Source organism: Rattus norvegicus, chromosome 16, assembly GCF_021556685.1.
Source record: "Rattus norvegicus strain SHRSP/BbbUtx chromosome 16, alternate assembly SHRSP_T2T, whole genome shotgun sequence".
Lineage (NCBI taxonomy): Eukaryota > Metazoa > Chordata > Mammalia > Rodentia > Muridae > Rattus > Rattus norvegicus.
The window spans coordinates 64,862,203-64,888,642 of NC_141549.1; the positions used below are offsets into that span (position 1 = coordinate 64,862,203).

At 44.8% G+C, this 26,440-nt stretch overlaps 1 protein-coding gene and 1 long non-coding RNA gene across 6 annotated transcripts; one reads left to right on the plus strand and one right to left on the minus strand.

The window, feature by feature from the left end:
• Erich1 (glutamate-rich 1) overlaps window positions 1–26,440 on the plus strand; it is a gene marked incomplete at its 5' end in the record, with an annotated part of 52,793,804 nt that overhangs the window by 33,991,643 nt on the left and 18,775,721 nt on the right.
• On the minus strand, window positions 1,596–20,231 carry LOC102553369 (uncharacterized). 6 transcript variants are annotated; one of them, XR_015639964.1, is made up of 6 exons: window positions 20,069–20,231; window positions 17,506–17,667; window positions 17,087–17,262; window positions 8,684–8,955; window positions 6,525–6,748; window positions 1,597–1,975 (listed from the first exon to the last, which is right to left on the minus strand). It is a non-coding gene; the product is annotated as an uncharacterized LOC102553369 (long non-coding RNA). The 6 variants fall into 6 exon arrangements; XR_015639961.1 differs by lacking the exons at window positions 17,087–17,262; window positions 17,506–17,667; window positions 20,069–20,231 and adding exons at window positions 5,033–5,138; window positions 12,075–12,161 and having other exon boundaries at window positions 1,598–1,975; XR_015639963.1 differs by lacking the exons at window positions 17,087–17,262; window positions 17,506–17,667; window positions 20,069–20,231 and adding exons at window positions 9,953–10,265; window positions 12,075–12,137 and having other exon boundaries at window positions 1,598–1,975.

Sequence of the window (26,440 nt, forward strand, 5' to 3'; positions counted from 1 at the left end):
GAGGCGCAGTAGGAATTTCCGGCTTCCTCAAAGTAAGGTGCAGATAGTCCTGGTGTGGCGAGTGAGACCTGCCTCCTGTTTTTAAAAAGAGCCGCCTGGCTACCTGCAGCGTCCTGAAGAGGTCACGGAGGGGTCAAGGACAGAGCGCGCAGGGTTGACAGAACGCTGGGGCTGTGCAGAGCCCTCGTTGCTAGAGGTGGTGAGAAAGCCGGGGGAGGGGGGGGCATAAGGTTCCTGAGATGTCCTGAGGGTTGGGGTGCCAGGAGAAAGAAAAGGACAGTCAAGGACTGATTGATTTATTTCTCCTTCCTTTCCCTTTTCAGTTTAATTGTTCTTTTTAATTACTTGTTTAAGATTATAATTACATAATTTCTCCTTCATTTTCTTCCCTCCTAACCCCCCATATGTTTATTCTTGCTCTTTCAAATTATTTATACATATAAAATTTATTTATATATTAATTATATATCATGTATTCTATTCTATATTCCATATTCCACATTCCACATTCCAGATTCCACATTCCACATTCTATATTCTATATTCTATATTCTATATTCCATATTCCACATTCTATATTCTATATTCTGTATTCCATATTTCATAGCTCATATTCTATTCTATATTCCATAGCCCATATTCTATATTCTATATTCCATGTTCCATAGCCCATATTCTATATTCTATATTCTATATTCCATATTCTATATCCCATATTCCATAGCCCATATTCTATTCTATATTTTATTCTATATTTTACATTCTATATTCTATATTATTACTCAGATGTATATTTTCATGCTGACCATTTGGTATCTGGTTAACCATTTGGCGTGTCCTTCCCTGGGGAAGATTCTTTCTCCTGCTCTCAGCCTTCCTTAGTTGCCTGTAGTTCTTTGTATGGGGTTGAGGCCTGGTGAGCACTCCTATACCATCCAGGTTAACATGGCTTTGGTATGGAAGAACACTTTTTTAAGGCCTTGGGGGCTACTTTATACATAATTGTCCCTAGATTAATGCTTCGGAGAATATCTAGGTTTAAAATTAGAACCAAATTAACCCATGAGAACACAGAAGGTATGTCAGACTGCGGATGTAGCTCAATGGTAAAGAACTTAGCTGCCATGTGTTGGAGCCTGTGATATTTTGATAGGACTGGGTCCCATGGACTCAGGTGTTTGAATGCTTGTCCATCGGGAGTGACACTATTAGGTATAGCCTTGTTAGAGTAGGTGTGGCTTTGTTGGAGGACGGCCTTGTGGAGGATGGCCTTGTTGGAGGATGGCCTTGTTGGAGGATGGCCTTGTTGGAGGATGGCCTTGTGGAGGTGGACTTTGTGGAACACAGTCTCCTGCTGCCTGTGGATCAAAATGTAGAATCCTCAGTTCCTTCTATAGCACCCTGCACCACCATGTCCTATCATGATGACAATGGACTAAACCTCAGAAACCGTAAGCCATCTGAAGTGAAATTAAATATTTTCCTTATAAGGGTTGCCATAGTTATGGTGTCTCTTGACAACAGTAGAAACTCAAACCCAATAAACACATACCCCAACGTATACCGCATACAATACATACGCCAAAACCAACAATGTACAAAGACAGTACTTTTATCCATTTTAAGGAATGGCAAATACAATCAATTGATTATGGCATTTGGTCCATCTTTATACAACCTCTATTCCTGTGAAGTTATACATATTGGCTCAAGTAAGTGTTTGATATCTTGGCAACCCCAGGGCAGGGGGTGGGGCTCATAGAAGATGATTTGTACCCAGAGTCTTTCCAACTCGCCAACACTTGGCCATGATTGATACATCTTCACACTGAGCTCGAGTTATTAGGAATATTGTGAGGGATGTCGCCAGCCCACAGATAGCAGCAGGGTTATTTGGGGTGGTTGTAAACTGCCGTTTTGTTAATCGTTAAGTGTCCAGTGGTGAACAGTGCTTGTTATTTTTTTCATCTAGGATCTAAAATAAAAGGGAGGAAAGGGTCTTGAGGATTCCATTGCACAGACTAAAGTGTGACCCTGAAGAGAGAGCTGATAGGGAAGCAGCTGGTTAGACCACTACATAATGCCTTCTGATTGGAGAAAGTTTGGCTCATGGGCCAGTGTAATGGCTCAGTGGGCAAGAGCACTTTCTGCTAAGGCTGGTGACCTCTGATGAGTCTGATCCTTGGGGCCCACATGGGGAAAGTAAGGAACTGACTCAAGCAAACAAACAAAAAAACTAGAGCAAAAGTTAAAAGTCTGCTTTCCCAAATGTCAGAATGCCACGCACATCTTTTCTGTCCCTGGGTACAATTTAATGTAAAATATTTTGTTATGTAATTGGAGAGATGGCTTATTGAGTGAGAACACTGTCAATTAAGAACATTGATTGTGGGGGTTGGGGATTTAGCTCAGTGGTAGAGTGCTTGCCTAGCAAGCACAAGGCCCTGGGTTCGATCCCCAGCTCCAAAAAAGAAAAAGAAAAAAAAAAAAGAACAATGATTGTTCGTCCAGAGGACCCTGGTTGGATTCTCAATGCCCACATGGAGGCTAACAGCTTTGTGTAATTTCAGTTCCAGGGTATCTGATACCCTCTTCTGGTTTCCATGGGCACCAGGCATGTATGCACATGGTACACAGATGTGTGTGTGTGTGTGTGTGCGCGCAAAATACCCATATACGTAAAAATTAATTAATTTTTAAAAACGTTGTAAGAATTATAAAAATTAGTTCTTATTTTAATTATATTTCTCTGTTGTAGTGTGTTTTAATTAAAAAAAAACTTATCTAGATTAGCTTTCTTTGTAGTGGTATAGCACATGAACCTAAGTGGTTGAGAAGTTACAGTCACTTAAAATGCCCTTTGAGTCACGTCCCCTGAAAATTCCAGAGTGTGTGAAGACCTCCAGGTCAGCCTCTTTTGGTCGTGAGGACCACACAAATACAGAAGGATTTCAGTTAGTGTGAACAAGTTATGCAATTTGTTTGTCTCAAGATTGGGGGTGAGGAAGACGATGGTGGCTTACTCAAACAGTGGATATGGAAGACTCTCAAGTGTTCAGTTTTGTGGTGCTTTAAGATGCCGAGGAGGATGCTGGCTATGCCACCAACAAGGGACAAAGAGGAAGGGCTCAGTTGGCTCTTTTCCTGACCACTGTAGCCAGAGAGCATTCACATGAGGACCAATTAACCCACTTAATCAGTCTGCTTCATCCTCGCAAAGGCCACAGAAAGCGAACGCTTGATATCTGGAAGAATCTGGCTCTGCTGGGCAGTTTATGGACCGGAGTTAATTTTTAAAAGATCGCTATGGTTCTGTGGCGATGTTTCTAACTTGAAGCTGAGTTCCTTTGAGGTTCCTCTTGACACATTGGTAGACTAGTGTGACAGGCTGGGCAAGGGAGCCTGAGGATCAGGGCCACAGGGCTGGGAGTTGGGAGGGAACCTTGCTAGGGTATCATGTGAGTGCTGTCACTCTGTAGCTCCCCAGGGACTTCAGGGTAACCCGGCTCGACCCTTTCTCTGCCTACTTCTCCTGTGTGTTATGTTCTGGTTTTTTTTTTTTTTCAGTGGCTGTAACCCAAAGCAACGTATCTTTCTTGGCACATTTGAAAAGGGAGCTGTTGCTAAGATTGTTGAATGCACAAGGGAAAGTCCTTGCGTTTACACAGAGTGATACTGGGCATTGTTTTTCAGAAAAGATTGCTCTGTTCTGGACTTTCGATAAGTTAATAATGTTTCTTAGCCATCTTAATTAAATGAATAGTAACTGGTTGGTTTGACACAGTCATCACTCACTGAAGCTTTGGTCTTTGAGAAATACCTTTCCTTTTCTGGAATCCACAGTCTAGTTTTGACATTGGAAGTAGAATGTGCACCTGTCACAAAATGCCCAACATTAACGCTCCCTCTCTGGAATTCAATATAATTAAAGGCCACAGGTTCTTGTGAAGGTCCCAAGTCTCTGTGTGCTCGATCTGAGTGACACCTGAGAGTTAGAAGTATAGTCAGTGTGTCCTAATTATGCAAAGGGATAGAAAAATCTCCCAGTATTCCATTCCCAATCTGTTCACAGGAATGCATTTCTCAGATAGATCAGATTGCTTGACTCCTTTGATTGGCACTCCCATGCTACCAAGAATCAAGAAGACCAGTAGTTCCTAGCATGCTTAAGCAGTCACATGTGCATGTTACTGTTACTTTGTGAACTGTGCAGGCCAAAAACCACATAACTGCCGAAACAGCCACATCCCGTGGGTGCCAGAGGCTTGAAATATGGGACCCAGAGTATAGCGCTGAGTTTCTGTAGCTGTTTAGAGGTTTGGGTGATGTCTTCCTTTCTGAAGCTCTTCATCTCTTGGCTCTGTGAGGCTGTTATGCTAAAACTCAGAGTACACCCACCCTTTCCTTCAGTAGCGGAGGCTAAGGCAGGGCAAATCAAAACCCCTAAAAAGACCCAACCTTTTCCCTTAACAGACAAGTGACTATTGTTTTGCTCTGTAAAATAAAACTATCTGCCAGAAATACTAAAGTATTAAAACAACTCAACAATAGAGTATGACAGCTAATTACTTACAGACTTATTTGTAAAAGGAGAAGTTTTATAATGATGGCTATGCCACTCCTTCCTAAAGCCAACACTCTTAGCTCTGGGAACCTTCTACTGTGTTGAAAGTGTTTGGTCCTGCATGAAATGCTAACAGTTTTTCTCATTACAGTATAAATTGTTCAGGCAGAAGATCCAGCTTTTTAACACTATGTACAATCAACACTACAGTCAATTTTAGGACATATCTGTTCCTTCATGAAAACCTCGTTTTTCTCTATTCCTAATATCTCTATTCCTAACCTCTAATCTACCTTCTGTGTATCTGTGTGTGTGTGTGTGTGTGTATATCTGTGTGTGTGTGTGTGTGTGTGTGTGTGTGTGTGTGTGTGTGTGTGTGTTCATTTTACAAGGCTTTAGCCTCCACATTCAAACTTTGTTCTAAAGATGCAGGTTGGGGAGCTTTTAAAATTGCTGCTGAAGAATTACCGTCTTAGGACACTAAAAAAGTGTGCCGTCATCAGAGAGTCTCTTATTTCTTAAGTAGTCTTGTTCACACCTCTACTGTCCTCCCATGGATGCAACCAGGGCTCCACTGCTAGGAACAAAATGGAAACAAAAGCCTGTATTTTAGCGTCTTCCACTCATTAACATTTCTCTTCATGAAAGAGCCCAATCTTTAGGTACTTCATGAAATGCCATGATTCGGGAAATACACTACCTGCTGTAGCTGTATACAGTTGGGTCCTGCGTCTTGTAATAGCAAATTATAATCAAACAAACAGATGTCTTGTAATAGCAAATTATAATCAAACAAACAGATCCCTGAAGCCATCATTAACAAAGTACATAGCTCTCAGCCATGATCTAACCACTGGTTAAGGAGAAGCGGTGTTACTTCTTCATCTTCGGGATCTTGAGAGCAACACAGAGAGTGTGGCAAAGGGTGCTGCGTGCTTCTACACACTTGCTTGGTCAGGTTTCCCACGGATGTCCATTTTCCCTCCCTGAATCCCATCTGAGCCAGCAGCCCTAATTGGCTGAGACTCCCTGCTCAACGGCATAATGCCAGCACGCGACATTCCTTCCAATGAGTCACAGTCAATAAGACTTGTTTCACAAATGACTCTGAGTAGCCTTCTGACACAAGGCAGGCAGCACCCAAGGAGAGCCTTACGGGATCAAATGCCTTGTGTCATCACAAGCTCTGAGTGACCCTTCACTTTGGTACGGAAAGTAAAATGTGCTTTCACACAGAGAGAAGACCCAAGCTGCCCCTAGCCCTGGATTCTTGTGTTCTCATCTATAGCGAGGAAGTGAGGGAGCACATTCCGGAAAAGTATCTTCAGAGCTCAGGCACTTAGAATAAAGACAGTGAGTTTCTGTGTAGCCCTGGCTGTCCTGGAATTCACCATGTAGACCAGGTCGACCTGGATCCACCTGCCTCTGCCTCCCGAGTGCTGGGACTAAAGGCGTGTACACTACTGCCCAGCGAAGACAGCAAGTTTTGTGAAGACTAGTAATGAAATTATAACAAAGGGTCTGTTACGTTTGACGGTGTGTGTGCCCAGACAGTAGGCAATGGGATTTATTCATAGAGCATCCTGAGTAGCATGGATTCCCGACGCTGTGATTTGGAGGACGGATTTATCAGACGTGTCCTTCCTAGTCTCTCATTCCTAAAGAGACATGTTGGGAGAAATGGTGTGACCTCACAAACAATCCTCTAGTTGTGCACACACCAGCCACAGGCAAGCCCACCTTTCAGGCTTGGGGACGATGGAAAGGAAGGCAGAAAATGATAATGTAAGAAAAGGTTGATTGTTTTTATGGGGTGCTGGGGGAAAGAAGGTATTGGGAAATGCCATGATACTACATGGGGCACAGGAAAGGGGCTGTAAATGACTGACTTGGCCGCCCCATAAATTCTTTAAGGAAATATAGGCCACACAGAAAGTATTCTAAATCAAAGCAAACTCACGTCAAAAGATGAAGAATGTAAGGACTGCCAGAGAGCCCAGACGGACAGGATTGCATGGACATGCGAGCATTCACGTAGGCCTGTTCTCGACTCTTCTGAAATGCTGGCAGGAAAGTTCCCAGTAAGCAAAGAGACAGGGTGGGGAACTCAGTTCTGATCCTCCCGTCAAGAGTGTGTTTGTTTAAATTATCCAAGTGCCTTTGCTAATGCCAAGTACTTCTTTTCTGTGGGAAAAAAAAAACCCACCAAAAACCCTACATTATACTCAAAAGTGACAAGTGGGGGGGTCACTCTTAAAGGAGAAATATCTGAAAAGGGGGTGGGAGACACATTAGATGAGAAGGAAAATTTGAATTAGGATGGGGAAGGTTAGGAAGAAGAGGGACTGTGTTCTCACAAAATGTTCCAGAAAGCACAGCTAGACACACAGGAGGTGCCTGCCTAGTTTTTGAAGCTGATTTCTGACTGAAAGACAAAGACTTAAGCAGTGGAGGCTAAACCTGTGTGTGTGTGTGTGTGTGTGTGTGTGTGTGTGTGTGTGTGTGTGTAGATAGATAGATAGATATAGATATAGATATAGATATAGATATAGATATAGATATAGATGATATAGATGATATAGATGATATAGATGATATAGATGATATAGATGATATAGATGATATAGATGATATAGATATAGATATAGATATAGATATAGATATAGATATAGATATAGATATAGATATAGATATAGATATAGATATATAAAGACAGAGGCGGTTGAAGGGATGAGATGATGTCACAATGCAAAGGAAGGGGTGCTTGCTGTTCAGTAAAAGACTGTGACCAGATCTCCCTTCTTCAGCTCTTCCTGCCCCCTTGTGTACCCCAGATTCTGCATTGCTTACCTTCTCAAGTATGCCCAGTGGCTGCCTGTTCTCTATACCAAACAGTGGTCACCCCTCCATAGCCATGGAGAACTGGCTCCAGGACCCTTGAGAACATCAAAATCTAGGCACTCGAGTTCTGCATGTTAAATGGCATGCTATAGTTTATAACCAACGTACAGCCTCTCCTGCATGTAAAATCATCTCTAGATTGCACAGCATGTTTAGCACTGTGCAAATCCTAGTATAGAATTAGTATAATTTGTAAGGGAATAAATGACAGGAAAGTAAATGATCAGTTTGTACCGATCCAGTAGTAGAGAAGTTGTTTATCGCCCCCCCCCCCCCAACATTCCAGTCAGTGGCTGGTTAAATCCTCGGATACAGAACCCGCAGATACCCAGGGCCCCACTGTCTGTTCAAACCCCTTGCTTTGTATTCAAAGCTTTCTGTAGTTTTCCACCTTTCCTGCTGGTTTGAACAAATGGTGTGTGCTGTCCCTCGATCTCAATATTTCCCTTCCCTGCTCAGCTCTCTGTCTATTGAAAACCCTTAGGGCCCAGTGAAAATATCTCCTTTCCCCACCAAGCCTACTCCACTGAATCCTTGCACATGCCAACTGAATACAACATTCCCTTCAGTACAGTTCCTCATGTCGAGATGAACCCTAACTGTAAAATTACTTTTGTTGCTACTTCATAATTGTTATTTTACTACTGTCATGAATCCTAATATAAATACCTGTGTTTTCCCACAGTCTTAGAAGATCCCTGTTAAAGAGTTCTTCAAACATCACCCTGTCCAGGGGTCATGACTCTAAGCTTGAGAGTGGCTGCCCCCTAGCACCAGAGCAGTCTTCCTGACACTGACCTGGGCTGTGTGCTTTCCAGTATCATGAACATATGCAGAACTTTGAAGTTCAAGCAATGTCCTCCCAAACCTGTTGTCACTAAGCTGGGAGAGATCATGACTGCCCTTTCTCAGATAATTTAGGCTCTGAGAGTTTGAGAATCTTGAGCATAGACAGTTGAAACCAGAACGAGATAGAATTCAAACCTGGTTTTCTCTCCTACATCTAGCATCCCTTTACCTTCAGGGACTCTCCTGGATTTTGCTTTAAACAGTGTCAACACGAAGCATGGCCCTTGCTTCAAAGGGAATGAGAGAGAGCTTAATCTGAGCCAAAGTGAAAGCACAGGGCAAGAAACAGCCTGAGCGCTCCACTTGGAAATGGTTACAGGGGACTTTGTTGATCACAGAGCAAATAAAACCCTAAATCAAGGCATTTACCAATCTCACTGGTGGGAATCCCAGGCAAAGTAGGGGAAGCCTGTCTTAGGTTTCAGACACGTAATGCTGCCATTCTTGGCTATTGAATTTGTGGATACCAGTCGTCTGCCAGGAACACATGTTAAAAGTTTAACCTGCTGGTCAAAGGATGTCAGGTCAGATGAAGGAATACTGCTAGTCACGGAAAGGACCAAAGTTAGCTCAAGATGACTTGGATCCAGATCTTCAACTTTCCAATTCCACAATCACAAAGTTTGAATCTGTTACTCAGCCTGGAAAAAAAAATCATCAACACAGGTATTGCTATCCGCCACCTCACCACCCCCCCCCATTTTTTGTTTTTATTTTTTTGACTTAGAGTCTCAGTATGTAGTTCTGACTGTCCTAGAACTTGCTCTGTAGACCAGGCTGTCCTTGAACTCAGTAGACAAAGATCTGCCTACCTCTGCCTCACAAGTGCTGGGATTAAATGTGTGTGCTACTGCAACCTGTTTTTTATCCCCTACCACCACCGCTGTAGTTTATAATCAAATGAATATCTAGGATTGAGAATGCAGTTCAGTGGTTGGCTATCATGTACAGCAAGGCTCCTGGGTTCACTATCCAGCACAAAAGTAAGGGGGGGGGGGAGAGAGAGAGAGAGAGAGAGAGAGAGAGAGAAGGGGAGGAGGAGGAAGAGGAGGAGGAGGGGGAGGAGGAAGAGGGGAGGAGGAGGGGAGGAAGAAGAGAGGAGGGGAGGAAGAGGAAGAGGAGGAGGAGGGGGAGGAGGAAGAGGAGAGGAGGAGGGGAGGAAGAAGAGGGGAGGGGGGGAGGAGGAGGAGGAGGAGGAGGAGGAAGAGGAGGAGGAGGAGGAGGAGGAGGAGGAGGCCCACCAGCATAACAGTAAATTTTAAACAGAGGGATTTTTTCCATGAGAAGCTGTTGCAACCTGCTCAGGGCCAAAGAGTAAGCTGTTTCAAATGCACATTCTCAGGCCCAGGCTAGCTGTACTTAATGGGTGACCCCACCCCACCTGGCGCCCTTTGTCTGAACAGGCCTTCTCAGAGTGCTCTGTCCTCACTTGAGGAGACCTGAGGATTATCCCTTTGTCTGTGGGGCCACGTCTTCCAGAGACTACAGAGCCATTAACAAGTATACAAAGCCAGGTTCTCAGGGAAGATGGCAGCGTATGATAGTGCTGAGCGAGCAGAGATTTTTATCAGGGAATTTAAAAAAAAACACCTTAAAGACGCCACAGGCAAGATTATGAGCCAAGGGGTGTGGTCTTACCTGGGAGGTTGGTGTCAAGAGGAGTTTTCAGAGAGATTGTAAGAAGACAGATCTTTGAAAGGGAAATTCTTCATGGGTGTCAGAAACACTCATGGGGAGGGGGTAAAAGATTTATTGTGGAATTTCAACTTGGGAACGAAATGACATTTCAGAAAAACTCTTAAGGGATCTTTGCTGAAGAATGCTGACAGCAGATCCTTGGCGAAGGTCTGGAACACTGCGGAGGATTATCCAGCACACGGGGTAAGGAAGTACTGTTAAATCCCCATTTCTGTAGATGCACCCTGACTAAAGTTCCTGAGGCCATTTCATTCTGGAAAACAACAATAGTTTAGCTGGGGACAGATGGTGGGCTTCATTGTGTGGTGGAGAGAGGACGCTAAACTGGTTTGCGATTGTGCACTCTCAGGGTAACTCACCTATTCCTATGTTAATGGCATTTAACCATGTACGAGGCCAGAAATGTCAGGTTCTAATCACCCCCTCCACACTGGGGATTGAAGGTACAACACATAGCCGGACAGCAGTAGTGAGTGGTACCTGCCTTTAATCCCAGCACGAGAGCAGAAGTAGGTAGATCTCCGAGTTCAAGGCCAGCCTGGTCTAAAGAGCAAGTTTCAGGATGGCCAGGGCTACAAGGAGAAACCTTGTCTCAAAAAACTACGTCTAGATAGGTAGTATAGATAGGACAGGACAGCATAGGATAGGATAGGATAGGATAGGATAGGATAGGATAGGATAGGATAGGATAGGATGGATGGATGGATGGATGGATGGATGGGTGATGGGTAATGGGTGGTAGGTGGTGGGTAGATAGATGGGTGGGTGGGTAGATAGATGGATGGGTGGGTGGAATGGATGGATGGATGATGGATGGATGGATGGATAAGATATAGGACAGATAGAATGGATACATACATACATACCATACAGACATACATACATGCATATATATATGCATACATGCATGCATACATACATACATACATACATACATACATACATACATACAACACAACACATGACCTATGGGGACTCTTTTGAACTTTGACAATCTTATTTAAAATGTGCCTGGGATGTGAGCACAAAAGAACTTGCTTGGAGTTTAAACGATTGTGTAGCCCAAGTAATCTTACCTGATGGCTATGTCCTACAGGCCTCTAGGAGCTTTGATGGCCAACCTGCATTTGAGCGAACATTCTGAATCGTGTAGAAGCCCCACCATCTTCCTCTGGTTTCCTACAGCTGTTCATGGGTTTCTTCTGTTCTCCTTTGTTGACTTTTGCCTTTATTGGCCATGGTCAACTGGTTTCTATGCATTTTGGGGACCCTAAGCACTCAGGATTGTAACTGTGGACTTTCCAATCATGTGGTGGGAACATGGTTTCCTCTTCATTCTGCCCCTTCTACAGGCTCCGTAGGAACAGATTGAGTGGAAACTGGCTAACTTTGGAGAAACCATACAGATCAGAATTGGTGAGTTAAACCTTAAAATGCTGTATCGAAATTTTAATTGGTAAAATATAATGTATGGAATTTTCTTCAAAATGACCCATGCTGGAAGGGCAAGTGGGCAGAGAATTTGGTTAAACGAGACTAAGTTCATAGTTGAAGCACAGAATAAATAGCACACTGGGGTTCATTATACAAGCCTGCTTATTTTTGTATATGACTGAAAATTCCCATAATAAATCCTTTGTGAATGGCTGCTGAGATAACTATTTTAGAACACCCGGGCTGTCTCTGGTTTGGGCAGTTTCTCTCTGGCCACCTTTCTCTCCAACATGTTTATTTAGCTCTGCTTTTTCCCCTGACCCTGATTTCTTTCCCCTTTGCCCTATTATGAAGCACTAAATCCCTAGACTCCTTACTTAGAACTTTTAATTCTTAGTCAGTGTACAATAGCTTCATTATAACGTTTTCAGGCACGCACACCAATGAATTTTGAGCATATTGACCTCTTCCTGTTGCTGTCTTTCCCATTTAAGGCAAGCACTGTAGCAAACGGCTATAACAAACAAAAGCAAACGGCTCTTTTTATGTACTGCAAATGATGTCATTCTTTGGTTACACTTCTCAACAGCCTACAGTTGGGGGAGACTGTTCTTATTATCAAACATACCTGTTGACAGTGACTTTGTGAACCATGTGGCTGTCTCCCGAGGAATTCTATCTTCCTTCTCCCCGACCTGGATCTTACACCCAGCTCAAAACGTCACTGCCTCCTCCCATCCCTTTACCACTCTGACCTTTGTTTAACCTCACAGCAGAATAGAAAGAACGAAGGGTGGACCTTTCTTATGGTTGTGGGCAACAGAATTGAGCGTCTTTCTAGAACATTCTATCTGGAGAAGTCAACCTTAAGAGATAGGCCTTGTTTATTTCTGATTTGGAGGGCAAGGAGAAATCCCCACGACCCCTAAAACTTTCTCTGCGGATTTCTCTCCCTCACACGTCTCTTGCTCCCTTTCCGAGAACTTCTGGCAAGAAACATGTTGACTCATGGTGGTTTATCATTTCCTTCCTCTGGCTCACTTCCAGTCAGGATGCTAATGAGTTGTCAAGTGATTGGCAGGGAAAGCAGACGACTTTCTACCTTCGGAAACTCCATCATCTTAGCCTTGATAATCTGGAGCCGACAGTGACAGGTGGAGACAGGGTTGCCAGAGTTAAGTTGGACACAAGCTGTCTCCTGCTCTCCAGCACAGGACAGCTGTGCTTCCTTTGAAGACCACAGTCTACACCGATTTGTTCCTGCAGACTATGTAGCAGCAAAAATGCTGGGTGTAGTTAAAGAGTTTGAATCTCAGTTCCATTGGTTGGGTGGATGTGTTGGGTGTCTCATCTTAGAGAACAGATTTTCTTGGTGACAAACAGATGCTTCTCTCCTTCCCCTCAATGACTAGGAGCTAGGCAGGACCCAGACCTCAAAGCCATCCAGCTGTGTGGAACGCCTTTCCAGGAAGACGAAGAAAGACAGTCATGAAATTCCCAGACTCATGACTACATGACTCTAGTCCAGTCACTCTGGGTACATTGAGGTGCAGCATGAGGTAAATTAGGGTGAGGCAGGTGGCATCGCCTAAATTTTAAAAGCCACCGGAGTAAAGGAACCAGATAAAATGTGGATGCCCACTTACTGTTAAATTTCAGATCTAGAATATGTTTTAACTTGAGTCAGTCCTTCATGTTGCATAGACACACATATTAAAATAAATATTTGCTATTTATCTGGAGTTGCATGGGTTCTATTTGTTGGTAACCCTCAAAAGCCAATCACAGTAGCAGCCTATCTGTTGAGCCACTAAATGTGGCTGTGGAACAGTTTCTGGAGATAATGAAGGTCTTGAGTGCAGTAGCCGTGCCTTATTCTGATCCACTTTAAGTGAAAACAAAAAACAAATCAACAACAACAACAAAACAAAACAAAATTCTTTTCTTCCTTGGGGAATGTTGGAAAAAACAATGGTTGCAAATGAAAAACAACTGCTAGCCAGAGGTCTTCGGTTGTCTGGGATAGGATCCATAGAGAAAGCTTACTACTTAAGGCCCAGAAATTGTGTTCTAGTCTACATTCCTGCCAGGACTTTTGCTGCCTTTTAAACACTGCTTTTGTTAAGAAAACTTTTAGTGTCTACCAGAGAAAGGGTCGTTAGACCAGTGTGTGTCTGTGCACCCTCAGCCCCAACATTTACAAACTCTCAATCAACACCACCCCGTCTGCATCAGCTCATCCACCCATCCCAACCCCCATAATGATTCTGGAACGGAGCCCAGAAAGCTGGAGTTTTGCGGCTCCGAGTCTTTCTCTTCCTTATTGTATCCTCCGACTCCCCACGGCAGAGTTCTAAGGTGACACGGCTAGAAATGTTTCGAATGGTGTCCCCATTCTTACACTTCACTAGCTATCTGCCTTGCTGAAATAAGAAGCCCTCGGTCCTCATCACCCGGCTTCCCTCACACCCACAGTGAGCACATGAGACACACCCCAATCATAAGACTTTGGCTGGGTCTGGAGCCTGGTGACAGCAGAAAGAGTAAGACGTGGCTTTGCTCAGAGCTCTGTGAGATGCTTCTGGAAGCTGACTCAGCCGCACATCCCTGAAGCATCCCTGTCTGTTCACTGAGCTTGAATCCAAGTGTCATGCTAAGCAAAGAGTTTGGCCATCATGCTAAATATGTCACCAGTCCTTCAGCACTGTCTATAATACTGGGAAGGTTTTTAAAAGCAGCAGAAATGCACTGTTCGATGTAGGTCTTGGAAACTGGGTTATTAGGGTGATGTGGAATATTCGGTGGCGCTCATTGAAATGACGTCATAAGAGCATGCTTGTTGACATGGATTCATTCTCATACTGTTAAGTGAAAGATAGCTTCAAAGCCTCATTCTATTAAATATTTTTCCTGGAAAAGACTAGCATAGATAGCTCTTAGGCGTAACATTATATTAAAATCTTGAAGACTCAATGTGGTTCAGGGGGATTGTAAGATTATGAGTACGATGACTTCCTTCTTGTTATTCTTATCTTTAAAAAATTCTGCAGTAGTCAGATTGAACTTGTGTGATTAAATATACATTAGTGCACATATATACGTCAGAACACTGGGAGAACATTTTAATGGGTACATTTAGACACCCCACTTTCTGGACGCCATATCTTCCCTTTGTATCTGCATGGGGGCATCAGGCCCACCAGGGTTCTGGATTTCTCTACTTCTGCTAAGATGAAATGAGGCAGAGCAGACGACGCCTAGCACTCAAGTGGCTGAGGCAGGAGGTCTGCGAGTTTGAGGCTAGCTTGGGCTACAAAACAAAACAGTCTCAAAAACATACAGCAAACAAACAAACAAACAAACAAAAGCCAGGTAAGGAAAAGAACCCAAAGGCTGGCATGCCCATCCCACAGAACCCCTGAACGTCCCAGGATGGTCAACAATTCAGTTTGCCTGGACTGAGGGCTATCCTAGGCTACAAGACTTCCTGTGTTCACTGAGAAAGCCTCCCTCGGTAGATGGCATTCTCCACAGGTCTCAAAGCCAGGAGGGCACTGAGCTTAGCAGGTGGAGCAGGACTCTGAGAAGGTCACAGCTCTTCACTGTACCTTTGTCTCTGCGTTTAGCCCAGGGCATGCTTTTGTTCTGTGTGTAAGCTTCCAGAAAGAAAATGAGATAAAAGATTATCTGAATAATTCAGGACAAATTGGTTATTCAGTGACTTACTTTCTCCTGCATCCACTATTAAGGAACTTTCTCGCCAGCCGAGGCTAACGTTTTTTTCGATTCCTTTAGCTCAATTTTGCCTTTTCCCACTAAAGCTTTTAGCGTAAAGCAAAGGAAGAAAGGGGTCAGGAGCCGGACGAGAAAAACCACAGCTACGGGAAGGAAACCTGTTGCAACCGGAAGTCTGTGTTAACTGCAAGGAGCTTCAACTGAGGTTTCCCTGTGCGCCTCGGAGCTCGGGTTTGTAAACCCGGGGCAGGAGGGATGAGGGTGTCAGACGCTGTGGCGTGGGACCAGAAGCGTGACACCCTTTGGCCACACTGATCTAGCTGTGGGACGTGACAGGGAGCATTTGCCCAGAGATGGCCAGGCCCACTTGGGTAGATCGTGTGGGTCGCTGATGAACCTTTCAGCATTTCTCTGTCTTGACCTGACAGACACAAGTTAGAAGTGACCTGTAGTTCACCCACTTCCGGCGTGCTTTTTGGGAAGTTACTTGACCTGACTACGTCTGCGTTTCCTGAAATGGGTAATGTGAATGGTACCCTTCTTGCCTCACACTGATCTTTCTCCGCACCAGACACCTGGGCACAATGGGACCTGCAGTCCACACAGGCTAAAAAGGAAGCCGATCCAAGGAGTATTGAACAGCATTCGCAATTCTATGTGCACAGACAGTGCCCTCTGAGCTTGGAGCCCGGTCTTTTCCATGGGTAACCTCTGTTTTCCTTTCTTTTCTTTTCTTTCTTTCCTTCTGTTTTGTTGTTTTTGTTTTGTTTTGTTTTAATCTTTTGGGTTTTTTGAGACAAGGCTTCTCTGTGTTGACCTGGCTGTCCTGGAACTCACACTGTAGACCAAGCTGGCCTCAAACTCAGAAATCCACCTACCTCTGCCTCTCGAGTGTGAGACCACCACCACCACCACCACCCCCTTTGTTAGCTTGTATTCATTGTACAAAATAAGGAATTTCTTGAAGACGTTTCCCTACCAACAGATGATGTACTTTGGCCCCACCCCTATTATCTTCCCTTGACCCCACCCACCTTCTGCCAGTCACCTTTCTACTTCTCCACACTAGAACTTTCTATTTACCTTTGTTTTCTAAGAAAGTCTTCTATGTAGGATTTACATGGCTCAGGAGCTGCTACTGCAGACTGCTGGCAGACGGGTTTTGTGTGTGGCGAGAACATGGAGGAGCCCTGGACTCATGAGGACTCCCAGTTTCAGCTTCGGAGCTCAAGTGAAATCAGGTCTTCTGTCTCTGTCCTATCAAAGATCCCCATATTTCTTCAATGCCCTTCCTACCTCGTCTTTACCAGCAACAGATATGTCAAGGATTGGGGAGACGAAGCCACTCGTAGGCTTTCCCAGTTTGTGTCCTTGGGAAAAACAGTGACATTAGAGGAGAGAGTCCACTTGGATTGTTGGTGAACAGATAGAGGTGTGAAGAGATGGGTTCAAGAGCTTTACGTACACTGCTCCACTTCCCCATCTGGAACAGTGTGAATAGGGAGGAGGGGGGGAGGGGAGGGGGGAGGGGGGAGAAAGAGGAAAAGGGGGGAGGAAGGGGAGGGGAGGGGGAGGGGAGGAGGAGGGGGGAGGGGGGAAAAAGAGGAAAAGGGGGGAGGGGAGGGGAGGAGGGGGAGGGGAGAGGAGAGGAGAGGGAAGAAAGGGGAGGAAGGGGAGGAGGAGAAAGGGGAGGAGGAAGGGAAGGAGGAGGAGGGGGAAGAGGAGGGGGAGGAGAAAGAGGAGAAGGAGGGGAAGGAGAGGGAGAGGAGAAGGTTAACTTGAGTATGAGAGATTTCTGAAATTACAGGGAGAGTGGAGGCAGAGTCACTCTGATGTGACTTTCTAGGAACAAGTAGCTGGGAGCAGAACAAACATGGCTCTACATTCTGTTGAGCTGGCACTGACCTCAGTATGCATCATATCTCTTCTCTGAAGGAGCGAGGGTGTGTAACCAAACCGACACAGTCAGACACCCGGAGTCACCCATGACTCCAGCCACCTCCGTGAGCAAACCTGATCCAAGGAGCCAGCACTCGACCCAATTATGCAGAAAAGCAAGTGCTTCACCCTCCTCACTTTACCTATGGAGAGAAGGAGGGCAGCAAATGGGTGGAGAATGGTGGTGAGTTCAGGCAGGCTTTGCTAGAGAGAACATATTGGTGCCAACTTACAGAAAGCAGGTGGCCCAAATATGCAAAAACCCTTCCACTTCTTGGAATCTGCTAAGCTTTGAATGTGTTCGCCACCACCCATGAGTAAGAAACAATCCCAGAGCAATAGTGGTGAGAAGAGCTTTGCCTCCATTAGCAGAGTAGTGTAGTCACCATGAGAGTGGGTTGTTTCCAAAGAGTGGGGTCCGGGGAGATAGAGGAGTTCCACTTCCTTCTCTCATTGCTGTATTGCTGTATTGCTTTCTACCCTCCATTAGAGGCAGTAATTCATGACGATCTTCACCAGATAGGACTTGGACTTGCCAGCCTCTGGGACTAAAAGAAAGAAATATGCGTTTTTATAAATTACTCAGCCTCAGGGACTTTCTTATAGTAGCATGCCATGGACTAAGGTAGAATCACGTGATGAGAATAATCAGCAAGGCAATGAATGAGGATGTGTGTGAAGGCTGCCCATGCAGTGTCATTTCTTATAGTAAAACGTTGGGGCACGACTGCATGGCTAACACTGGCAAACACACACACAACCACAGGGTGGACCTGAGCGGTCATGGAAGATGATGTTCTGGTTTTAAATGGGAAGAGGAGTGCATGCATACTGTGAAAGGTCAAGTTGTCCATAAGGGAGAAATGGGAAGGAAGTCTCCCCTAGCCCCTTAGACAATACTTTAGGGAAGAAATCAGGGCAATAAGAAGTTGCTTCTTCAGCTGGTGGAAAAGAGGCAAAAGATTTCAACCAACAACTTTTCAATGTAACTGCAACTGAGAACTGCTTTAAACAATTTTTATTTTAGTATTATTTACGATTTGTGTATATATGCATATTGTATGTGTTAGCATGTATGCATATGGCACGCATGCATATATATACATATATATGTATACACACATACATATATATATATTATATATATATTATATATATATTATATATATATTATATATATATTATATATATATGCAGAGGTCAGAGGTCAACACTGGGACTTCCACCATTGGTTCTGAGGTCTGAATTCAGGTCACAGGCTTTCGTAGCAGATATGGACAACCCCAGAGCCACCTCTCCTGCCCTTGAGAATCCTAGGCACAAACAACAAAGAAAGAAATATTCCAAACTGTTCTGCGGAATGATATGTAGAATAATACTTAACATCTGTCCCCCACCCCTTTTGTTTCTTTCCTGCAAATTATCTTACTATGTAGCTCAGGCTGGCTTCAAACTTCTGAGTCTCCTGCCTCAGCCTTCTGAGTGCTGGTATCATAGATATAGGGATTTTTTTTTTTACCATATAAAACATTACTTTCTAAGACTCGGTTTTAGCTAAGGATTGCACCCAGTTTGGAATTCAGCAAAGAACACACATGGTGAAGTTATCTAAGTCAAGGGTTTTATATTCGTATGCATATATTCTCTTACTCTCTTCATCTCTAAATTTCAGATAGCAGTACAGGCTACAGTATAATTGTGGGGTTTTCTTTTCTTTATTGGATATTTTTTATTTACATTTCAAATGTCATACCCTTTCCCTGTTTCCCGTCCATAAACCTCCTATCCTATCCCCCCTCCCCTACCTTTATGAGGGTGTTCCCCCACCCATCCACCCATCCCTTCCTGCCTCCCCGCCCTGACAGTCTCTTGGGGGGGGTAGTCCAGCCTTGGCAGGACCAAGGGCTTCTCCTCCCATTGATGCCCAACAAAGCCATCCTCTGCTACATAGGCAGCTAGAGCCATGGGTCTCTCCATGTGTACTCTTTGGATGGTGGTTTAGTCCCTGGGAGCTCTGGTTCGTTGGTATTGTTGTTCTTATGGGGTTGCAAACCCCTTCAGCTCCTTCAATCCTTTCTCTAACAATTGTTTGGTTTTCTTCCCGAACACTCAACTAGCATCCGGCTTGCTCAGCACACAAAAGAAAGAGAAACACCAGTGCCCAGGGGTTCAAGTCCCTGCCACTGCCTCACAGTTCCACGATCAAATAAAAATGCCCCGATCGGTTTGCATTTGCATGGGCAGTGCTGGTCTTTCTACAAATGACTCTATCTGGGAAAATAAATGTGACCGGTTCTTAGGTCAAGAACTGACACTGAGAATTTGCAAACGGATCCCAAGAAAGCACATTTGTCTGGTTTGTGTGTGACAGCACTCAGGGGCAGATTATTCCAGTTCCCCAAAGCACGAACGATATATTTAGGACTTACGTACACATTTATGGCTTTAGAGTAGCATTTCAGAATCCACACTCAAGTTTTAAAGAGACAGACATTTCTAAATGGCCCTTTAAAAGGCCCAGTGAGCACACTACTGATTAATGGACTTGTGGGGGCGGGTTCTGCGGTGATGAGTGTATATGTGTTTTGATGGTGGAATTACCACAGCTCTGTGAAACCCCTTGTTTGAGAGAGTTTACTAGGATGCATATTTGCTTCTCATTTTTTTTCTGGAACCTTCTGTCTGCACCATGAGACTATGCCCAGTGGCCAACTGGGTTCTTTTTTTCTCCTTTAGCCCAGCCCACCTGTATGAAAATGAGGGCTGTGAACCCCTGAGGTGCTGTAAGGAATATAGGGGGGGCAGGGCTGTGGGCAGGTGTCTGTTGCTTTGACTAGCTTGAACTTTCTGCTTCCTCATTCCCCTGAGACCTGAAGATTTATTATACTTTTACTTCGTCTTAGTTTTTCTGTGACTGCTTTATTTATCACCAAAACGCAGACTGGGCACCTGGAGCAGCAGAATTTCACTGTCTCACGGTGGCAGCTGATTTCCTCTGATGACTATGATGCAGAACCCATCCTGGCAATTGCTGGTATTTCCTGGCTTGTGGACACATCGCTCTAAACCATTGACTTCACATCCACACGGCATCTCCCCCGTGTCTGTTTCCAAATACCTTCTCTTTACATAGATGTTAGATTGCCTTAGAGCCCCACCCAGATGACCTCATCTTAACTGATTGTGTCCACGTCGGCCCTATTTCCAAATAAGGTCATACTCTAAGGTGCTTCGGGTTAGAACTTCAACGTGAGAATCTGGAGTGGGGGAGGGGCACATTTCTCAACACTAATTGTTTAATAGCGCCTTCCCTAACCTAGATCCTGCTCCTACAGTGTGAGCTGCCCAAAGGTAGCAGTTACACATCGTGTACCTCTGAGGCATCGCTTGTGAATCTGACAAATAGGCTGAAGTATCGTGGGTCTGTATTATTTCGGACAATACTATATGCGTTACACACGCAAGCAGCCAGCACGAGAACATTCAGGATGTGGTTTATACTTTCTCATCGTTTCTTTTTTCGTTTTCTTTTTTTCCTAGGTCAATATGATTTCCTTCCTCATTTTGATTTAGGAATGTTCTTTATTTATCACAGTAGGTCAAGTTTTGACCTGGGCAAATCGTGCAGTCGCTAGAGCAGCCGGGACCACGTGCACGATTAGATAGGATCCTCCCAAACTGGACCGCCTCTCCAGCTCTGTTTCAGGTTTCCCCAGATCCTAGCTATGAATGGACACTACAGATGTGTCACAGAAGCACTCTGTGAGGTGGCTCTGTTAGTTCTAAAGATTGATGACCTCATGTATATTTTGACATCCTTCACAGCAAGACTGACTGGGCACCAGTTGTGGCTACAAGTTTCCTGGAACGCAGTCCTCAGAGGACAGATGGGGTACACCCTCAACAGGAGGCAGAAATACCCCTTCTGCCACAGGGAGCAAAGCAGCCTTTGAGGGAACTGAACATAGTGCGGACTGAAAAGACCATCATTCTCCAGAAAACAGTTGCTGGAGAAGCAAGGGGACACTGCATTCATATATATTTGTAACATAGCCTAAGATTTTAAAAATAAGTTTTTAAAATTATTCAAATGCTGAAAAAAACCTTTTATTTTATCATATTTTAGACTTAGGGTTCTGTAGTCCAGGCTGGCTCCCAACTCACTGTATATCCGAGTGCTGTCTCAAGTTCACACTCTCCCACTATTGGGGTTTCAGGTACATCAGATAGCTTCATCAAATATGAGTCTTTGTTATAAATTCTATATTTTACATTAACATATTAGATGCTTCGTATGATATTATAGGCCAGATGTTGAAGAAAATGGAGAAATTACCTGATGTTTTTGTTGTTTGTTTGACAAGCTCTAACTCCTATAATAATAGAATAATAGCCTAGTATCCGAAGGACATTAGGGATTGCTGTGGACCTGCCCAGGCAACCTGTAGAGCCTCCTCTGCGGGCGCAGGACCTGACTCCCATTCTGTGTAGACGTTGGGTCTTCTCTCCGAGAGTTAGGGATTGCTATTTGTCTAGCAATAGCCTTCCCAGCCATTGTGAGCTGGGAGTCTCTCAGTCTCTCCACTCTGTGAACCGCTTTGACAAGGGCACCGCCGCCTCACCGCTGCCCTACCTGTTTCCTGTGCCCACGGGACTTCGTTCCTTCTCACACACTAATGCACGAGGTCTGCCGTTTCTGATGGATGATGGACTTTCTGCAACCCCACAGCTCACAACAAAGACGGCACCCCTGTTTCTCCTTTCTCTGCGGGCTGCTTGAGGAACATAAATCTGTTTCTCATTATTTGGTCTGTTTTACAACGTGAATTCCTACTGAGGTTCATTGCGTTGGGTATTACGAGGCATTTCATCTCATCTAAAACTTGCCCTTCCCTAATGTTTAATAGCAGCAGTCTGTCTGAAGACCGGAAATCCTGGTGCTTGGTTAACTTGAACCACAAATTAACGTTGAAGAGGTTTTTGGGTTCTTTTTTTTTTTTTTTTCTTTCTTTCTGTTTTCAAGAAACTGGTACTTTTATACAACCCTTGGATATATATGCACTTCAGAGAGAGCCTGAAGTGGGTGGTGCATGGTGAGAGGGACCCAAAGAAAATGGATTCCCAGCTTCAAAGACCTTATAACAAAATGAAAGAAGATAGGTGTTAGCATTCTGTCTAAGCTCCACCCTCACAGTTACCTGGCAACAGCTAGGTATGTTCCGCTCCACAGTCACCTGGCAACAGCCAGGTATTCATGACACTATAAAGGGGCTGCTTGCCCCCTCCTCACTTTCTTGCTCTTCTCCTCTTCCCCTTTTGACCCTTCTCTTCCCATTCCCTTCCCCCCCTTCCACGTGCTCATGACCGGCCTCTACTCCTCTCCTCTCCTTTCCTTCCCTCCCGTCCCCTCCTCTGGCCCCTCTCCCCACCACCCCCACCCCAGTCTCTGTCTCTGTCTCTCTGTCTCTCGTTCCACTCCCTTGTCTCGTCCTGACATTAAACCCCTCCATGTGGAGCCATGTTGGCCTGGTGTGATTTGTCCGGACACCAGCGGTGATTTCTACCCCAACAATAGGTGTTGGAGCCAGGAGATCTGGTTTAAATCTCATTTTTCTTACCTGGTGGAACGGTTAGTAATTTGAGGAAGGCGATTTACCTTCTGACAGCAACCTTCACCCACAAGGAGGTTAATATAACTTACTTGAGATGCTAACTCAAAGTGCCTGGCACAATATAGATATTTAATAAATATATATTGTTATTTTATTAATATTATTGTAAGAAACGGAACCTCAGATATTGCCTGTGTTGGCTCCAAAGCCCTAGGCTCAACTGACCCTCTTGTCTCAGCCTTTCAAGTAGCTGGGACTTCAGATGCATGCCACACCTCTACTCCCCACCCCAACATCCAACCCCATCCGCACCTCTATCCCCGGCTCAGAACTATTCATTAAACCCTGTACAGGGATAAGATCAGCATTGCCATGACAGGATTTGTGGCCTCCGGGTGCCTCAGTTCATGGAGCTGACATTTAGAACAGAACCTTAACTGCTTTGGAATCCTTTATAGGGGAAAGGGTAGGAAGTGTGACTCCTCCCCCGCCTCTGTTGACGGTCAATTGGCTTTATGGGAATCATAGAAGAGACCTCCGAAGAGAGCCTGCCAACCAGTTCCCAGACATTGGGTCATCTATCACATAGAAATCATAGTGATTCCCCTCTTTCCTCAGAGCGGACTGCGGTGGTGAGGAGCAGAGAAGAAACTGTCTACGGAAGTCCCCGGTGAACTCAGAGCACTGTCTAAATGAACCACTGCTGAGATGGGGGACAGCAGGACAGTTTACCGTGTCATTCGCTAGGTTCAGACACAAGCTTTCCCCGCTGAGGCATTCAGCAGAGAGCAGACACACTCTGTTGGGCTTCAGTATTGAATGAAAACCACACTGATCCTTTCCCTTGTTTTACTTCCTCTCTGCTACCTCCCAAACAAAGGGCAGGCCCTCTAAGTGCTTCCTGCTGAGTTTAGACTGAAGGTGTTGGGTTTCAAGTCCAGCTCAGTCCCAGGGAAGGCTGTTAAAGAGTGAGACAATAGAGCAGGGAGTCTGAGGACACGCATCTTTGGTCCTCCTGGCTTTCAAACGCAAGCTACCCCCCTTGTTCTCCCTCTGAGGGCCCTCGTAAGAGCAACACACTAGAGACCTTGGATGGTGCTTTGAGGTTGGGGAGAATGAATGGAGAGGCGGTGGCCTGAGGATGCTCCGGTATGCTTGGTCCAGCAACTTCACCTTGATGAGATAGTTGAGCCTTGCTTTGAAAAGAGTCCTAGGTAACCCAAAGCTCAGGTTAATCTCTGAAGTATCCTCTATGGTGATTTGAATGGGCTTGGCCCAGAGAGTGGCACTATTTGGAGGTGTGGCCTCCTTGGAGTGGGCGTGGCCTTGTTGGAGTGGGCGTGGCCTTGTTGGAGTGGACGTGTTGCTGTTGGCAAGGACTTAAGACCCTCACCCTAGCTGCCTGGAAGTCAGTCTTTCCTAGCTGCCTTCAGATGAAGATGTAGAACTCTCAGCTCCTGCACCATGCCTGCCTGGATGCTGCCATTCATTCTACCGCCATGATGATAATGGACTGAACCTCTGGATCTGTAATCCAACCCTAATTAATAACAATAAGGTCAAGCCCCACCTGCCAGATTCCACCTCAGTGGATGGAGATTCGGTGCTTCACTATCTAGATGAGCCTGCCTTCCTTACCCAGCAAAGCGGCTCCAGTGATCCACACACACCTCGTCTTTGCTTTGGCTGCAACACCTCTCTCCCTTCCTTGGGAAGGTCCCTGTTATCACCCCTTCATCCTTCCATACCCTCCTCATGAAGCCTTTCATGGCGATTCAGTCCCATTGCTCATTTTCCCCCTCTCAGGCTTCTCCTGGAGTGTGTGTTTTATACTACTCTGTCCTCTAATGATTTTCTGTTCCTTCCTCATTAATAATTGAGTCCCTTTGTATTAACCATTACATTAAGCACTGTGGCCAATAGACTATGAAAACATGGCCTCTTCGCAGAAAGGATTTACCATCAACAAAAATGTGAAGAAGAAACATTATGTAATACGTTGCAAAGATTTTATTCTGAAAATGATGAAAGCCATTGTAGAAGTTTTGAAATTTTTAACTGCTTTATTGAGGGGCAATTGACACACAATAAACTGACACTTGAAATGTGCAAGATGATATGTTTAGGCGTCTTTACACACCCAATAAAATTACCACTACTATATGGTGACTGTCACAGTCTTTTTTATTTTTTTTCTGCTATAAAAGACTATCACTATTTTGGTAATATGTAAGCAATAGAAATTCTTTGCTTTACTAGCTCAAAGCTCAGATTCAAGAGCTTGGCTGTATCATAGCACAGCAGAAGGGTAAGAAAGGAAAGGAAATCGGTCTGGCTCATCCTTTCTCTCAAGACTTCACTCTCTTGATAACAGCGTTATTCCTAAACACAGGACTCCAAAGCCACTGTAACTGAACCCTCCCTTAAAGGTCTAACATTACCTAGTTGTTACAAGAGATTTGTGGGAAACAGAACTGTATTAGGAACTGAGTTCAGGGTCCTAGAAATACGGCATAAGGAAAGGGTCTCTGATACTCTGGTGTGTTAGGGTTTCACTGCTGTGAACAGACACCATGACCAAGGCAACTCTTGTAAAGGACAACATTTAATTGGGGCTGGCTTACAGGTTCAGAGGTTGAGTCCATTATCATTCAAGGTGGGAGCATGGCAGCATCCGGGCAGGCATGGTGCAGGAGGAACTGAGAGTTCTACATCTTCATCTGAAGGCTGCTAGCAGAATACTGGCTTCCAGGCAGCTAGGATGGTAGTCTTAAAGCCCACACCCACAGTGACACACCTACTCCAATAAGGTCACACTTTCTAATAGTGCCACTCCCTGGGCCAAGCATATACAAATCATCACATCTGGGTAGGAGTACTTTCCAACCTCCATGTAGCTTTAGGCACTCTCCTGTCTACACAGACACTTAGGAAGGCTAGCATAGTATGCCAAATGCTCTCTGGACTACAACCCATACCGAGAAGCCTTAGTAGCTTGTATTGTCTCATGTGCTGGATGGTACCAAGACCGTACTGGACACACTGTGCATGCTTGCTTGTACTCCCTGCCTGGCTTACTCCTGTCACTGTTTGAGTCAACATCCTGATGTTGGGGTCCCTGGACCTCCGCTGGCTTTCTCTGTCTGCTGTGTATCCTTTTTGTTGGGTCTACTTCGCTCCTGAAGCCTGGGTGTGTCTTTTGAGCTGGCAGATAGCTGCGTATGATACATACAAGTGATCATTGTCCTGGCTGTTGCCAAATGCAAAGTCTATGGTCACAGACTTCTCCAGGCATCAAGGCTCCTCTGTGCTCCTTTAGTGAGCCTCATACCGGATAAGTTATGAACAAAAGGGATTGGTTTATTGAAGCTCTGGATGTTGGTGAGTCTAATGAAGGCAGCGGGAAATTCTGTGAATAAAGAGGGGTTGTGGGGTTACTTTTCCTTCTAACATGATGTTTTACTCTTGGGTCCTTGTGTTTGAATGCTTGGCCATGGCGAAAGTCACTCGTAGGAGGTGCGGCCTTATTGGAAGAAGTGTGGCCTTGTTGGAGAATGTGCTCTTAATGTCTGTCACAGTGGTAATCACATCTCAACATGTGTTTACGAGGGAGTGTTCAAAGCACAGCACTGAACACAGCTACTCATCACCTGCAAATATTTCCTTCTTTTTCCCCAGCCAACAACTGATCTGAAAAATTCCTGATCAG